The 15,190-nt window shown below is 44.9% G+C and overlaps 1 non-coding gene across 1 annotated transcript; it reads right to left on the bottom strand.

Annotated features, from left to right (window-relative positions):
- Positions 1-769: 769 nt before the first annotated feature.
- trnaq-uug (transfer RNA glutamine (anticodon UUG)) lies at positions 770-841 on the bottom strand. Its single transcript has one exon. It is a non-coding gene; the product is annotated as a tRNA-Gln (tRNA).
- Positions 842-15,190: the final 14,349 nt, after the last annotated feature.

Raw genomic sequence — 15,190 nt, 5'->3', positions numbered from 1 at the left:
GTCCGATAGTACCAGGTTCAGGAATAGCCATTATTCTTCAACAATCAGGCTTTTAAAGCAGGGGATAATTTTACTTATCCTAAGAATAAGCTCACAATACAACTGTAAGATTCGTCCTCTACAGATAACCACGAAATATAGAAAAAAAAACATGAAAGTCGTTGAAAGAAAAAACATGACCTCTCTTCCGCATGAAAAAAAGCAAGAAATAGAACTCGCAAGTCCCAAAATCCCAACGCCACCCTTGCAGAAATCTAACTGATCACCCACCTGTACACGGCATGTAAAATATCAAACCTCTAATCTCCAAGCTCCTCCTACACAGAAAACAGCGACAATAACATCAAACCCCTAACCCCTCCCTCGCACAAAAATCTAACAGATCTAACACAGGGACAAACGCCAACAAGAACATTAAACCCCAAGACCCAACATCACGCCCACCCAAAAAGTAACATATCGCCAACAAGAAAGTGAACACAGAAAAAAATAAACCTGAAGGAGACCAATATAAATTACGGTCCGCACCAATGTCTACGAATTTCCCGCAGCATCACGGAATACCACAGCTCGTACTCAGACCTTCCGTGGGACCTTCATATGTCTAGTCGCGGCTTTTTGACCTGTGCTTGAGCGGCCTCCCGACCTCCCAGGGAGTGACCTAAAGGGGAGTTTGGGGGAGTGAACTTAAATTTAGTGACCTAAATTGTCACATAAAATCAGTGCATGTATTCACAAACGGACACCTCACTTGACAGAATAAAGGCACAGGTTCCACCGAGACTCGAACTCGGATCGATGGATTCAAAGTCCAGCGTGCTCACCATTACACCATGGAACCACAGGTATTCGCTATGAAAGACCACAGGAAGATGAATCTTAGGGTAGTATTTGGTAACACGTGTAAATTTTGACAGTAAATATATGTTGAACTTTGAACTTCATAGAGGGTGTGTTGTGAGGACAAGTTGAGGATGGGAACAGTTTTCTCTTTGGAGAGAAGCAGGATGAGAGATGAGAGGGGTCTTGGACTTGAGGCTTGAGGCTGGAATCTTGGTCTTGAGGCTTGAGGCTGGGGTCTTGGACTTGAAACTTGAGGCTGCTGTCTCGGACTTGAGGCTTGAGGCTGGGGTTTTGGACTTGAGGCTTGAGGTATACAAGATGCTGAAAGGCAAATATCCAGTAGACAGTCAGAGTATCTGTCCGGCAGTGGAAGTGGCAAATCCGAGGGGAGATAATTTCAAGGTGTTTGGAGGAATTTATACCAGTGGGGAAAGACTTAGGTTATTTTACTTTAACGCACGAAAAACGAACAGAAATCGCAGCTACGGTTAGTGTTAGAAGTAAATACATTCGAGACATTTCACAGACCTTGCACTGGAGCATGAGCCTTACAACTGATGATTTTCTGTGGGAGACTATTTTGACAACCGTCATCGCCAAATAAGGACACAACTTTGGGGTATCTACTAAACTGAGGGCAAGCTAATGAGAACTATGTTTGTCAGGAAATGGGGAGAGTAGAGACTGGGAGCTGCTGAGATTGGGTAAATTCACATCGGACCTGTGGAATTTACTTAAAGCTGAGTGGTGGTTCAGCAATGTTGCAAATTCAGTCAAAAAAGAAAAGGAATCTTAGAGAAAGTTTAGGAAGTGGATATTGTACAAGGTCCTTGATAAATATACAGCAATATGTAAATTACTGTACTTTCCTTTTTCTTTACTTTATTGTCGCCGAACAATTGATACTAGAGTGAACAATCATCAAAGCGATATTTGATTCTGCCCTTCGTTCGCCCTGGAGTACAAATCGATAGAAAATATAGTAAAAAATTAAATTATAAATCATAAATAGAAAATAGAAAAGAGAAAGTAAGGTAGTGCAAAAAAAAACAAACCGAGAGGCAGGTCCGGATGTTTGGAGGGTACGGCCCAGATCCGGGTCAGGATCCGTTCAGCACTCTTATCACAGTTGGAAAGAAGCTGTTCCCAAATCTGGCCGTACGAGTCTTCAAGCTCCTGAGCCTTCTCCTAGAGGGAAGAGGGACATAAAGTGTGTTGGCTGGGTGGGCCGTGTCCTTGGTTATCCTGACAGCACAGCTCCAACAGCGTGCTGTGTAAAGTGAGTCTAAGGACGGAAGATTAGTTTGTGTGATGTTTTGGGCAGTGTTCATGATCTTCTGCAGCTTCTTCCGGTCTTGGACAGGACAACTTCCATACCAGGTTGTGATGCACCCTAGAAGAATGCTTTCTATGGTGCATCTATAAAAATTAGTGAGGACTTTAGGGGACAGGCCAAATTTCTTTAGCTTCTCAGGAAGTAAAGGTGCTGGTGGGCCTTCTTGGCAGTGGACTCTGCTTGGGTAGACCAAATCAGGTCATTTGTGATATTGACCCGGAGGAACTTAAAACTTTTGACCTGTTCCAGTTGCGCACCACCGATGTAAATGGGGTCGTGCGGTCCGCTACTCCTTCTGAAGTCAACAACCAATTCCTTTGTCTAGCTGTGTCACAATGGAGAGTGTTGTGAACGGACCCAAATGCAAAACACAGACACTGAAGTACAAAGAGCAGGACTTGACTAGAGCAGGGACGTGACAGGATACAGACAAGGAGTAGGGACAAGAACACATACTAGGGCTTGGACCCCGAGCCAGAGACTGGACAAAGACCCAGAACCTAGGTCTTGCCTCGGGCTCGGGCCCCAGAACCAGACATGGACATGACATGACTGCAGGACTGGAGGCTGCGGTCTAGAGGCTTGAGGCTTGGAGACAGGCTTGGGGCCTTAAGGCTTGAGACTGGGATCTTGGTCTTTAGGCTTGAGACTGGGGTCTTGGTTTTGAGGCTTGAAACTGGGGTGTTTGTCTTGAGGCTTGAGGCTGGGTCTTCGTCTGGAGTCTTGAGGCTGGAATCTTGGTCTTGAGGCTTGAGGCTGGAATCTTGGTCTTGAGGCTTGAGACTGGGGTCCTGGTCTTGAAGCTTGAGGCTGCTGTCTTGAACATGAGGCTTGAGGCTTGAGGCTGGGGTCTTGGACTTGAGGCTTGAGGCTGGGGTCGTGGTTTGAGGCTTGAGGATGGGGTCTTGGTCTTGGGTACTTCAAGACTTGGGTATGGACTCCGAGCCAGAGACTGGGCAAGGACCCAGAACCTGTGACTTGACTCGGGCTCGGACTCCAGAAGTAGGCGAGGAAGTACAAGAGAACTAGTCTACAGCAATGTTTTCATAGAGCCAAGCGCAGCCATAGTAGTTGTGGTGGTGAAAAACATGTTTATCTGGGCTGAAGGTCACCAAAGTTCGGGTGGTTGCAGGTGGTCCCACCGAGATGTAAATATACCAGTGTAAGCGGTTTTGAAGGGTATAAAAATGAGCACATTCTTTGCTACAATGTGGAAAGAGAGTTGTCTCAGGGCATCCACAGCTGGAGGTGCAACAGGGAACAGAATGTTGAGAGGGAATTAAAAAGACAGCAAGAAAGAGAGAGAGAGAGAGAGAGAGACAGACAGACAGACAGAGTGACAGGATGAGGCAGAGAGAGGGCAAGAGAGAGCCAGAGAAAGAAAGCAAAACAGGAAGAGCAAGAAAGGGAGAAAAGAGAGAGTGCAAGAGAGGCAGTGAGAGACAGACAGGGAAAGACAGAAAGAGAGGGAGAGGGAGAGATAGATAGATAGATAGAGAGAGAGAAAGAGAGAGAGAGAGAGAGAGAGAGAGAGAACTGGCTGCGTGATATTGTCAGATTCGTGACCCCTCCAACATTGCAGAAATTGGCTTGTTTAGTGGATGATCAGTATTATTATGATCTATTGTACTGCTGCTACTGTAGACATTTGTTTGCCTTTCGACATTGAAATCCTTGGAGTTCTCGTAAAGTGTTTTTGCGTTAACATGGGTGCAGCAATTCATTTGTAAATACACTGAGCTGAATTAAAGAAGTTTCTGCAAATAGAATTTAGGTATTTGGAAGAAAGTTAAGAAGTAGGAAATCTGGGGTGTGATCTCAGGAGTAATTCAGGTCCCACATGCTTGCGAGTTAACAGATGGTAAGGTGGTATAGTGAAATCTGTGGCTAACAATCTGGTGCAAGAGGCATGGCATCAGGAACACAGATCACTATATTCTATTCCAGGATAGGTGGGGCTGGTGTAAGGAGGACGGGTTACACCTGTACTGAGGGGAGCTAATATTTTGACAGGGAATTTTGTTGGAGCCACCCTTGCAGAGTTTTCTCATGTGGCATGTGTGTGGAGGAAGGGGATGGTTGGGAACCAGAGTTATAGGTTAGTAAGTAGCAAACAGCAGAAGGTAGAGACGAGGTCGAGAAACTCCATCAGGAAGTCAAGATGGGGCATTGTTAATGAGCACAGTGGCACCAAGGGGCTGAAGTGTGTTTATTTCAGGGCAGGGTGTAGAGCAGTTAAGGCAGACGTTCTTCAAAATAGGATTACCCTGTGACATAGTGAATTAGTTATTACAAAGATCTGGCTGAGAGAAGGGTAGGACTGATAGCTAAACATTCCAGAATTCAGATGATTCAAGCAGTCCAGAGGGAGGTGAATGAGGCTGGGGAGCTGCAATGCTGCTCAGGCAGAATGTCATAAAATCGAGGTCATCCAAGAGGCTCATCCAGTAAAATAATGTACACGGCGTGCAGGAATAAGAAAGGTGCAATCACTGTAGCGAAATCAACAGATATGTCGGCAGGTTATAGACTGCTGATATAAAAGCAATAGAGTAGCTGTAGTGGGTAATTAATCTCCCCAGAATGACCAGGTCGCAGGAGGAGCGGTAGGTGGAGAAGTAAGTGCGGGGATTGGATGAGAAGGAGCGGCTGATTTAAAAAGCCGGTCGTGAGCAGCGAGGAGAACAGACCTTTCAGGTCGCAGGAGGCGCGACAGGTGAAGCTAATTATTCAGATTATCAGCTAATACAAGCAAGGTTTGCTCTAGGGGAGCGGCCATGTCGAGTGAAGTGCCTTGTGAGAAAAGTGCGAGTCTTTGGCTCGACAGTCTTTGTGAGAAAAGTGCGAGTCTTTGGCTCGAGAGTCTTCGGAGAGGAGGCTGAGAGAGGAGACTACGCCACAGTTAGCGAGGGTGAGAAGTGGTGAAGAGATGACCACTAGGCTGATTCAGTGTGCTGCGTTCATGATGTGGGAGGTCAGGGACACTGATAGTGCCTCTGGCTCCTACACCTGTGGAAAATGTGTCCAGATTCAGCTTCTGAAGGACCGTGTTGCAGCACTGGAGAGGCAACTGGATGACTTTAGGTTCATCCGGGAAAACGAGAGTTTTCTGGACAGGACCTACAGTGAGGTCGTTACACCGGTGATACTGGAAGAGAGAAGGGGGGCGACGATGAGCAAGGAAAGCATGCTTGAAGTACAGGAGACCCCGGGGGATGTGCCTCTCGTAAACAGATTCTCCCTGTTGGAAGCTGTCGGGACAGAAGATGATGCCAGCCTGAGAGGCGGTCAGGTCTGCGAGTCAACAATTGGCGCTGAAGCAAAGCCGAGGAGACAGACGTCAGGCAGAGCCGTGGTAGTAGGGGAGTCCATAGTGAGAGGTACAGAAAGGGGTTACTATGGCAACAGGCGAGATTTAAGGATGGTGTGTTGCCTCCCTGGTGCCGGGATCCAGGATGTCACGGACTGATTGCGGGGAATCCTCAAGAGTGAAGGTGAACATCCGGAAGTGGTGGTGCATGTCTGCACAAATGACGTGGGGAAGAAGAGGAAAGACATTCTACAGCGTGACTTCAGAGAACTCGGAAGAAGGCTGAAAAGCAGGACTTCTAGGGTGGTAATCTCCGGTTTGCTTCCAGTTCCCTGCGGGAGAGGTCAAGAACAGGGAGATAACGGATCTGAATGTGTGGCTGAGGAACTGAAGCAGGAAGCAAGGATTTACATTCTTGGACCACTGGGATACGTTTCGGGGAAAGGATGAATTGTACAAAGGGACGAGTTGCACTTTAAGAAGCGGAGCACCAGCATTCTGGTAGCCAGGTTTGCCTCTGCAACACGGGTGTGTTTAAACTAAGTAGTGGTGGGAGGGGACGAACTGGAAATATAAGGATGGAGATAAAGGGAAAGTGAGAATAGGAAAAGTTAAGAAAGACAGCAGAATCAACAGAGCAGAAAGCTCAAGAAGGGATTGTAGGGTATGGCCAAGTGAAGTAGGAATTGATATGGGAGGTGAGGGGAGTAATGAATTAAAAGTATTGTACATGAATGCACAGAGTATAAGAAATAAAGTGGATGGGCTTGAGACACAGTTGGAAATTGGTAAGTATGATGTTGTGGGAATAACAGAGACATGGCTTCAAGTGGACATGGCCTGGGAAATGAATATTCAAGCCTATACGTCCTATCGAAAGGACAGACTGATGGGCAGAGGGGGTGGGGTAGCTCTGTTGGAGAGGAATGATATTCAGTCCCTTACGAGGCGGGACATAGAATCAGGAGACTTAGAGTCAGTATGGATAGAACTGAGAAATTCTAAGGGTAGAAAGACCCTAATGGGAGTTATCTACAGGCTCCCAAACAGTAGTCTGGATGTAGGGTGTAAGTTGAATTAAGAGTTAAAATTGGCATGTTGCAAAGGTAATGCTACAGTTGTTATGGGGGACTTCAACATGCAGGTAGACTGGAGGAATCAGGTTGGTACTGGACCCCAAGAAAGGGAGTTTCTGGAGTCCCTTCAAGATGGATTCTTAGAACAGCTTGTACTGGAGCCTACCAGAGAGAATGCAATTCTAGATTTAGTGTTGTGCAATGAACCGGATTTGATCAGGGACCTCGAGGTAAAGGAGCCATTTGGAGGTAGTGACCATAATATGATAAGTTTTAATCTACAATTTGAGAGGGAGAAGGGAAACTCGGAAGTGTCAGTGTTACAGTTGAACAAAAGGAACTATGGTGGTATGAGGGAGGAGCTGGCCAAAGTTCAATGGAACAATACCCTAGCAGGGATGACGGTGGAACAGCAATGGCAAGTGTTTCTGGGAATAATGCGGAAGGTGCAGGATCAGTTCATTCCAAAGAGGAAGAAAGGTCCTAAGGGGAGTAAGAGGAGGCCGTGGCTGACAAGGGAAGTAATGGACAGTATAAAAAAATAAAAGAGAAGAAGTATAACATAGCAAAGATGAGTGGGAAGCCGGAGGACTGGGAAGCTTTTAAAGAGTAACAGAAGGTAACTAAAAAGGCAATACATAGAGAAAAAAAAATGAAGTACGAAGATAAACTCGCCAAGATTATAAAGGAGGATAGTAAAAGCTTCTTTAGCTATGTGAAAAGGAAAAAAAAATAGTTAAGACCAAAATTGGGCCCTTGAAGACAGAAACAGGTGAATTTATTATGGGGAACAAGGAAAAGGCAAACGAGTTGAACAGGTACTTTGGATCTGTCTTCACTAGGGACGACACAACCAATCTCCCAAATACAATAGTGGCCAAACGACCTAGGGTAATGGATGAACTGAAGGAAATTTATATTAGGCAGGAAATGGTGTTGGATGGACTGTTGGGTCTGAAGGCTGATAAGTCCCTGGGACCTGATGATCTGCATCCCAAGGTACTTAAGGAGGTGGCTTTAGAAATCGTGGACGCATTGGTAATCATTTTCCAATGTTCAATAGATTCAGGATCGGTTCCTGTGGATTGGAGGGTGGCTAATGATTTCCTGGTGTCATGGATTCTTGATTACCTGGCTGGCAGACCACAGTACGTGTGCTTGTAACACTGTGATCAGCAGTACTGGGGCTCCACAGGGGACCATCTTGTCTCCCTTCCTCTTCACCATTTACACCTTGGACTTCAACTACTGCACAGAGTCTTGTCATCTTCAGAAGTTTTCGGATGACTCTGCCATAGTTGGATGCATCAGTAGTGGAGATCAGGCTGAGTACAGGGCTACGGTAGGAAACTTTGTCACATGGTGTGAGCAGAATTATCTGCAGCTTAATGTGAAAAAGACTAAGCAGCTGGTGGTAGACCTGAGGAGAGCTAAGGTACCAGTGACCCATATTTCCATTCAGTGGGTCAGTGTGGACATGGTGGAGGCTTACAAATACCTGGGGATACGAATTGACAATAAACTGGACTGGTCTAAGAACACGGAGGCTGTCTACAAGAAGGGTCAGAGCTGTCTCTATTTCCTGAGGAGACTGAGGTCCTTTAACATCTGCCGAAAGATGCTGAGGATGTTCTACGAGTCTGTGGTGGCCAGTGCTATCATGTTTGCTGTTGTGTGCTGGGGCAGCAGGCTGAGGGTAGCAGACACCAACAGAATCAACAAACTCATTCGTAAGGCCAGTGATGTTGTGGGGATGGAACTGGACTCTCTGACGGTGGTGTCTGAAAAGAGGATGCTGTCCAAGTTGCATGCCATCTTGGACAATGTCTCCCATCCACTACATAATGTACTGGGTGGGCACAGGACTACATTCAGCCAGAGACTCATTCCACCGAGATGCAACACAAAGCGTCATAGGAAGTCATTCCTGCCTGTGGCCATCAAACTTTACAACTCCTCCCTTGGAGGGTCAGACATCCTGAGCCAATAGGCTGGTCCTGGACTTATTTCCTGGCATAATTTACATAGTACTATTTAACTATTTATGGTTTTATTACCATTTAATTATTTATGGTGCAACTGTAACAAAAACCAATTTTCCCCAAAGTATGACTATGACTATGACTAATGTTGTCCCTCTCTTCAAGAAGGTAGGAAGAGAGTAAACAGGGAAGGTAGGAAGAGAGTAAACAGGGAATTATAGACCGGTTAGCCTGACGTCGGTGGTGGTAAAGATGCGGGAGTCAATTATAAAAGATGAAATTATGACACATCTGGATAGCAGTAACAGGACCGGTTGAGTCAGCATGGACTTATGAAGGGGAAATCATGCTTGACTAATCTTCTGGAATTTTTTGAGGATGTAACCATGAAAATGGACAATGGAGAGACAGTGGAGGTAGTGTACCTGGACTTTCAGAAATCCTTTGATAAAGTTCCACATAGGAGATTAGAGGGCAAAATCAGGGCACATAGTATTGGGGGCAGAGTACTGACATGGATTGAAAATTGGCTGGCCGACAGAAAACAAAGAGTAGCGATTAATGGACCCCTTTCGCAATGGCAGGTTGTGACCAGTGGGGTACCGCAGGGTTCAGTGCTGGGACTGCAGCTGTTTACAATGTCTATTAATGATTTAGATGAGGGAATTAAAAGTAACAATAGTAAATTTGCCGATGACACTGAGCTGGGTGGCAGTGTGAAATGTGAGGAGGATGTTATGAGAATGCAGGGTGACTTGGACAGGCTGGGTAAGTGGGCAGGTGCATGGGAGATGCAGTTTAATGTGGATAAATGTGAGATTATCCACTTTGGTGGTAAGAGCAGGAAAGCAGATTATTATCTAAATGGAGTCAAGTTAGGAAAAGGGGAATTCCAGCGAGATTTAGGTGCTCTTGTACATCAGTCACTGAAAGCAAGCATGCAGTACAGCAGGCAGTGAAGAAAGCTAATGGCATGCTGGCGTTCATAACAAGGGGAATTGAGTATAAGAGCAAAGAGATCCTTCTGCAGCTGTACAGGGCCCTGGTGAGACCACACCTGGAGTACTGTGTACAGTTTTGGTCTCCAAATTTGAGGAAGGACATTCTTGCTATTGAGGGAGTGCAGCGTAGGTTCACAAGGTTAATTCCCGGGATGGCGGAACTGTCATATGTTGAAAGATTGGAGCAACTCGGCTTGTATACTCTGGAATTTAGAAGGCTGAGAGGGGATCTTATTGAAACATATAGGATTATTAAGGGATTGGACACGCTGGAGGCAGGAAGCATGTTCCCACTGATGGGTGAGTCCAGAACCAGAGGCCGCAGTTTAAGAATAAGGGGTAGGCCATTCAGAACGGAGTTGAGGAAAAACTTTTTCACCCAGAGAGTTGTGTATATATTGAATGCTCTGCCTCAGAAGGCTGTGGAGGACAAGTCTCTGGATGCTTTCAAGAAAGAGATGGATAGAGCTCTTAAAGACAGTGGAATCAAAGGTTATGGGGATAAGGTAGGAACTGGATACTGATTGTGGATTATCAGCCATGATCATAGTGAATGGCAGTGCTGGTTTGAAGTGCTGAATGGCCTACTCCTGCACCTATTGTCTATTGACCGGAACTCCCTTGCAGCCTCAGGCTCGGATGGGGCATTATTTGTTAGGTGTGTTCAGAAAGGTTTCCTGAAACAGTATGTAGATGGTCACCAGGGAGGGTGACATACTGGACTGAGTCTTGGGAAATGAGTCTGAAGAGATGATTGGAGATCCATTGGGAAATATTTAAGGATTATATTTCTGAAGGGCTTCAGACAGTTATTGATAAGGATAAGAATGAACCTGCACGTGAATGAATGTAAATTTGTGAAATGCTAATTACAGCAGAATAAATAGAAATCATAGACAGTAGTCTGGGAACCAATGTTCTCGATAAGTCCATCTGACATATCAGAGTCACTCACAGTCCAGTCGGTCAGAATTCCGGAGTTCCCTGTCAATGTTAGGAAGGTAGATAAGAACAGGGACATTCGGGAGCTAAGGTAGGTGAGAGATACTGTATTTGTTTAAAAAAGTATGAGGAGTCATATGTAAGATTTAGAAAACTGAAATTGGACAGGACACTGGAGAAACCTATAGGAGGCACAAAACAAGTCAGACAGTGAATCAAGGGAATGGCATATGAGGTGTACTCTGCAAAGTCAAATTTCAGAGGCTTTTCTTCATAATTCCTCTCCCTGTTGCATAGCTGGAGTGACAGTTATGGCAAAGACATTGTCAGGCTGATGATGTAGGAGATCATGGAATCTGTCAGTGTCACTGATAACTTCACATGAGGGAGGTGCAGCGGCTGCAGTTCCTGACTGATATGTGATGCAAGTTGACAGAGTGATCGACCGACCAAGGGTAGTCTAGGACACAGAGACCGGATCATTGTTGTGGTCACAGCTAAGGTGCAGGATGCCAACATGCTTGGTGACCACCAGGAGAGACAAGGGAAAGAGCTGGATATATCAGGGTCCCCCAGTGTCTGCTCCGCTCACAACAAGAACACATTTTGAATACTGATGATGGAATGACCTATTTGGGCACTAGGACACAGCCAGGCTGTTGGAACTGACAGTGTCCCTGAAGCCCAGCAAGGGAGGAAGAGATCAGGCAGGACAGTATTTGAGAGAAGACTCAAGTTTCAGTAGCTGTAATAGAGATACAAGAATGTTGTGTTGTCTCCAGAGAACCAGAAACAGATACGTGTCAGAGCAGCTGCAGAAAATACTCAAGTGCTCCTAGTACATAGAGAACATAGAAATTTACAGCACAGCGCAGGTTCTTTGGTGCACAATATTGTGCTAACCATGTAAATTACTCTAGAGTCCACCAAGAATGTTGCTACTGAATAGCCTTCTACTTTTCTAAGCACCATAAGAGGCTCTTTAAAGACCCATTGTATCCGATTCCACCACCACCGCTGGCACTGCATTCCCACACCCAGCAGTGCAGCTCCCCAACCTCATTCACCTCTCTCTGGACTGTTTGCATCACCTGAATCCTGAAATGTTTAACCATCAGACCTGCCCTTCTCTCAGCCAGAACTTTGCAATGGCTAACTCACCGTGTCACATAGTAATCCTCGCTCCAAGTATGTCTGCCTTAACTTTTCTACATGCTGAACTGAAGTAAACATATTTCAGCCCCTTAGTGCCACTGTCTTCCTTAACGATGCCCCATCTTGACTTCTGATGGTGTTTCTCAACCTCGTCTCTACCTTCCGCTCAATGTTACTTACTGACCTGTAGCTCTGGCTTCCACCCACCCCCTCCCTCATTCATGCCACATGAGAAAACTCTGCAAGGGTGGCTGCAGCAAAATTCCCTGTCAGAATATTGTCCCCTCAGTACAGTTGTAACCCATCCTCCTTACACCAGTCCCACCTGTCCTGGAAGAGAGCCCAGTTATCTGTGGACCTGCTGCCATCCCTCTTGCACCAGATTGTTAGCCCCACATTTCACTGTACCACCTTACCATTTACCTCGCAAGCATGTGGCACCTGAATGAATCCTAAGATCACCACCCAAAGCTGCTATTTCTTAACATTTTTCCCACCTCTCTCAATCCTCTTTGCACGACCTTTTCTCTGTTATTAGTTCTAATAAGGGCCACGACCTCTGGCTGCTCACCCTGTCCTTTCGTGTTAGCCATTGACACCCCGGTGAAACGGTGCTGGGTGTTCACGCTATGGATCTTTTTTTCTGTCTTGTAACCCTGTGTCAAACCGCCTCTCATCCCCCTTTGCTGCAAAGGGAGAAGCCTAAGCTTGCTCAAATTTTCCGCATAATACACATTTTCTAATTAAGGCAGAATCTTAGTAAATACCCTCTAGATCCTCCCTAAAGCTTCCATGTGCTCTCTTTAAAGAGGCAACCAGAACTGAACACAATACTCCACGTATGGGCAAATCAGTTTTATAGAGTAACGTTACTTCGCAGCTCGTCAACTCAGACACTGACTACAGAAGACCAACACATCAGAAGCCTTCTTGCCATAATCCTGGCATTTGTACTCTGTAATCCAGTTTGAGTTTTCACTGGGAATAACTTCACACTTTTCCAGATGGAATTTAATCTTCCACTTCTCGGCCCAGCTCAGCAACGTGCAGATGTCCCATTGTAACCTTAGGACCATAAGACATAGGAGCAGAATCATGCAATTCAGCCAATCGGGTCTGCTCATTTCCAGAACCCACTCAACCCCATACACTTGCCTTCTCGCTCTATCGTTTGATGTCCTGACCGATGATTAAACTATTAACTTCCACCTTAAATATACCAAGAACATGGCAGCTACTGCATTCTGTCACCGAACATTCCACAGACTCACAACTCTCTGACCGGAAAAATTGCCCACTAAGTGCCCACCCACCCCCATTTGTGTAGTTGTGCACAGTAGTTCTGGATACCCCCACCATAGGAAACATCCTCTCCATATCTACCTTTATCTATTCCTTTCAGCATACGGTAAATTTCAATTTGATCAACTGTATTCTTCTCAATTCAGGTGAGTACATCCGAAGGTTGCCAAACATTCCTCATCTGTGAACCCCTTCATTCCCGTAATCATCCTCGTGAACCATCTTTGGACTGTCTCCAATGACAACATGCCCTTTCTGAGATAAGGGGCCCAAAACTGTTGTCAATACTCAAAGTGATGCCTGGCTAGTGGCATATAACGGCACAGAATTATCTCTTTGCTTTTGTATTCTGTTCCCCTTGAAATAAATGCAACATTGCACTTACATTCTTTACCACAGACTCTGCCTATGAAATAACATTTTTTGATGTCTTTCATGAGGCCGTCTATGTCCCTCTGCACCTCTGATGTTTGAAACTAGTCCGCACTTGTGTTCCTTTTACCAGAATGCATTGTCATACTTTTCCCAACACTATATTCCATCTGCCACTTTTTTGCCTATTCTGCCAACTTCTCTAAGTCCTGCTGCAAACACTTTGCTTCCTCAGCACTACTTACCGCTCCACCTACCTTCATCATTTGCAAACTTTGCACAATCCTTTCAATTCTATTATCTAAATCATTGATAAACAATGTGAAAAGTAGCAGTCCCAATACAGACCCCTGAGGAACAAAACCAGTCAATAGCAGCCAACCACAAAAGACCTCTTTAATCCTCACTCTCCACCTCCTGCCTGTCAGCCATTCCGCAATCCATACGAATAACTTTCCTGTAACGCACTAGGATTTTATCTTGTTATGCAGCCTAATGTGTGGCACCTTATCAACACCTTCTGAAAATCCAAGTAAGTGACATCCACTGCCTCTTCTTTGTCCACACTGCTAGTTACTTCCTTAAAGAATTCTAACCGATTTATCAAGGAAAATTTCCCTTCACAGAAACCATGCTGACATTGACTTATTTTAGCATCTGTCCCCAAGTACCTCGAAACCTAATCCTTAATATGACTCCAACGCTTTCCCAACCACTGAGGTTAGGCTAACTGGCCTCTCGTTCCCTTTCTTTTGCCTTTCTCCCTTCTTAAAGAGTGGAATGACATTTGTAATCTTCCAGTCCATTGGGACCATGCCAGAATCAAGTGATTCTTGAAAGATCGTGACCGTTATCTCTTCAGCAACCAATCTCAGGAATCTGAGGTGTAGACCCTCTGGTCCTGGTGACTTATCCACCTTAGGTCCTCTGAGGTTGCCTATCACTAATTGTTTTTTTTATTATTATTAAGAATGGCATTTACTCCTGCTCCCTGACACTCACAGACCTCTGGAACATAGCTAGTATATTCTACAGTGAAGACAGATGTGAAGTACTCATTAAGTTCATCTGCTATTTTCTGTCCCCCATTACTATCTTACCAGCATCATGTGTCATTGGTTCAATATCAACTTTCACCTCCTTTTTACTCTTTATGTAACCAACAAGACTTTCGTAACCAACTTCATAGTTACTCTTGTCAATGTGTGATCATCTTTCTCTGTGAAACATATCTATCCTGCACCTTGTGCAACATTCCCAGAAACTTTAGCCACCTCTGTTCTGTTGTAATCCCTGCCAGTATCAAATCCACCTGGGCAAGGTCCTCTCTCATGCCTCTGTAAATCACTTTATTCCATTGGGAGACAGATATATGTGAGCAATTCTTCACCCTCTCAAATAGCAGTATGAATTCAATCATATTATGATAACAGTCTCCTAAGGGGTTCCTTCACATTAAGCTCCCTTATGAGATCGGGGCTATTACTTGACATGCAGTCTAAAGATAGGTTTTCACCGAGCAGGCTCAAGCACAAGTTGCTCTAAAAGCCATCTCATAGGCATTCAACAAATCCCCTCTCCTGTGATTCAACATAAACCTGGTTTTCCAAATCCCCTTGCAAATTGAAGTCCCCCAATACAATTGTGTCATTACCATTATTATCAGAATAAGAATCATGTTGATTAATACCGAAATGTGTCATGAAATTTCTAACTTAGCAGCAGCAGTTCAATGCAATAAATAACATAGAAGAAGAAAAGAAAACAAAATAAAATAGTAATAAATCAATCAATCAATCAATTACAATATAGGAAAATTGATTAGATTAACATCATGCAAAAACACAGAAATAATATAGATATTTAAAAGT

This window comes from Mobula birostris, chromosome 28 (assembly GCF_030028105.1).
Source record: "Mobula birostris isolate sMobBir1 chromosome 28, sMobBir1.hap1, whole genome shotgun sequence".
Lineage (NCBI taxonomy): Eukaryota > Metazoa > Chordata > Chondrichthyes > Myliobatiformes > Myliobatidae > Mobula > Mobula birostris.
Note: the sequence above shows the minus strand (reverse complement) of the source record. Positions and strands in the feature narration are given on the sequence as shown.